Source organism: Bombyx mori, chromosome 22, assembly GCF_030269925.1.
Source record: "Bombyx mori chromosome 22, ASM3026992v2".
Classification (NCBI taxonomy): Eukaryota; Metazoa; Arthropoda; class Insecta; order Lepidoptera; family Bombycidae; genus Bombyx; species Bombyx mori.
The window spans coordinates 4957126-4959966 of NC_085128.1; the positions used below are offsets into that span (position 1 = coordinate 4957126).

General features: G+C 31.3%; 1 long non-coding RNA gene across 1 annotated transcript; it reads left to right on the plus strand.

Annotated features, from left to right (window-relative positions):
* On the plus strand, positions 1-948 carry LOC134200951 (uncharacterized). Its single transcript, XR_009976083.1, has 2 exons — positions 1-468; positions 766-948. It is a non-coding gene; the product is annotated as an uncharacterized LOC134200951 (long non-coding RNA).
* The last annotated feature ends 1893 nt before the right edge of the window (positions 949-2841 follow it).

Here is a 2841-nt window from a genome sequence, read left to right on the forward strand (position 1 = left end):
TCCTAAGGAGCCGTTCGTAAATTTTTCCTATCGTCGGGAGGAGACTAATCGGACGGTATTTTAGTGCTAGAAACTTTGCTCTCTTTTATTTATTTGATAATAATAGAAGACGACTGTGATTTATAAACGTTATTTAGTGTTTGAACCAGCATATATATTAAAGGTAAGTCTCAGTCGTTATTGGTTTTAATGTATTTGATTAAATAAAAATACATGTAAAAATCTGTTGTTTTTGGGGATATTGGGGACGTGTTAGGTCTTCGATCAACAATAGTAACTAGATTTCGGGTCGTGCATAAAATCCGTCTTGTCAAATAACAGCGCACTTGAAATGTGAGCTCTTATTTTGTTTAGTTCACTTCAAACACAGCCAATGTCAACCCGTCTCACAATACCGCAGTGTGTATTCAAAAGTTGCAAAAATAAGGCCCGAAAAAGCAATTTAACGGCCGGAGTATCTTACTTTCGGTAAGTACATGAAGTATAAACTATATTGTAAGCTTTAAACTTATAAATAATATTAAATTTTGAACAAAATTACCGATTTTTAACCACCGCTACAAATGTTGGCCAAGGCTCGGCCAACACATGGACAAACTTTTGCTTAACAGAACAGTAAATGCATGGAGTAGATTTGTGTTGTAATAATTTTTTTAAAATTTGTTAGCAGCACTTTAAAATTAGTTGGTTAAAATTGGTTAATGCTGCTTTTGTGTCTGTTTGTTGGACTCTCATTAGATACTTAGCTTTCCATTTTTATTTTAGCTTTCCTAGCAATCACGTGTGCAGAATGGATCTCGATTGTCGCCAGAGAAACAAGAGATGACTTTTATAAGCCAGCTAAGAACTCCGCTTATTGACACTGGACATCTTTGCCTTCCGTGCTCACGGCTACTGAAATGTGGCCGAAACATTGTAATAAAAATACCACGCTTGAAACCGTTTAAACGTTGTTTTATTATGTGCACTGGTCGCGAAAACTTAAAAATATATATTACACAAAAACGTAACGCTAATAAAATAATAATATATATATATATATGTATAGATATTAACAAACATACATTTCCAAAACATAAAAAGTAAACAACTAAACTTTTACTTTAATTCATTAATAAATTATTTTAGTGTTAAGCGCGACTCCCTTACCTCCTGTAGTAAATAGAAATCGGCATTTCAAGAAGCAAAAATAAATAAAGCAAAACGATGTTAGTTCTCAGAGCAATTAAGGGAAAAGTTACTTTATTTGTTGCACCTTAAGATTGATTTAACATTAAAAGTTATTTAAAATATGTCTTTTTATTGGTAAGTGACAGGAGTAATTTATTGCTTTGCTCGTTTTATGTGACGAATGATCGTAAGTATTAGATAATGTTTTGGAGATTTGTGACTTTATTACTAGGTGCCATAGTTGTTATTAGTTTGAAAGTAAAAGTGTTTCAAAACTTTTTTCTCCGTTTGTTAGTAAACGAATGTAGCTATATAAGTATATATTCACGCGGACAGTTTTTGCTTTAATTTTGTACGTATCCCTTTATCTAGTTACTATTGTTGATCGAAGTGTTAGGTACAAATAACAACGAAAAAGGGGTCAATTGGGATGAGAATACGTGAAATGGAAACAACCTAAGTATAAATAGGTACAGGTTTGTAGGGTTGTCTATGTAGTTATTACAATACTTTTTAAATTTGTTGGTAAAAATCTGGTTTATCGAAGCGAAATTGGGAATAAGTCTTTTATTTTTATTTTATTTTTATTATTATTTGTGGTCATCGTTTAACAAAGATTAATAAGCTAATATTAATAAATGTATGACTATGTCCTGCTAGTAAAGCGTACAAATATTAGGTGTAAGTCTACATAAAAATAAAAAAATAAATCTTAAATTATTCTACTTTATCATCTTAATTATCTAAAGTTATCGTCTAAATATTCTGACATACTATAGTAAGCCTTATCTATTAAAAATACTTGCAATTTTTGCTTAAAATCTTGTAAATCTACTGTCTTCAAAATTTTTATTGGTAGTTTATTAAATATTCTTGATGACATACTAAAAAAAATAGATAAGCAATTTAATATAAGTAAGTCGATTTTGGATTCGATAGACAGCGTCAGTGCGGGTATCACGTATTTGTTGCTAACGAATATCTTTTTCCTTTAATATTCTTTTTTTTTTTTGTATTCTGTCTTTTTATACCTGTTGTTTTATAGTTTTTGTTGCATGTTTGTGTTTCTTTGTCTGTTTTGCTTAATCAACGGTGTCAGTAAGTTGTAAATATATATTTTGTAAATAATATTTAGTAAGTAAGTCTACTGTACAGAATTGTTTTTAATACAAATTGAAAACAAATATTTATTTCTATGAGTTACACATAGAGATAAATATTTGTCATGGATTCTGTACCTAATGAACCGCCTGACCCAGGCATAGATATTAGTTTAGAAAACGGTTCTGTTAACTCACCATCATATTCAACGTTAAGTGCCCAGTCTGATATTGACAACCTACCCTCACCATCTAATTATAATGAAAACATGTCAGTTGACCTAGTTACGAGTACCCCCCGAAAACGTAAACCATATGATAACAATGCAGATGAGCTGGCTTCCAAAAAACTCTCCAAAATTGATACTTTTAAAAATGCATCCACTAAAGGTGGATTAAATTTGTACTATAGACCATATGCCGACACAGATCAGGGACCTTATATAGTTCATGTTTCTAGAGTAACCGAAGATCCGGCTTCACCGGTTTCCCTCCACCCAGTTAAATTCGGACAATTTTTATATAAGAATAAAGTACAATCTCTGAAAAACGGTGGTATTAAGCGGATTGG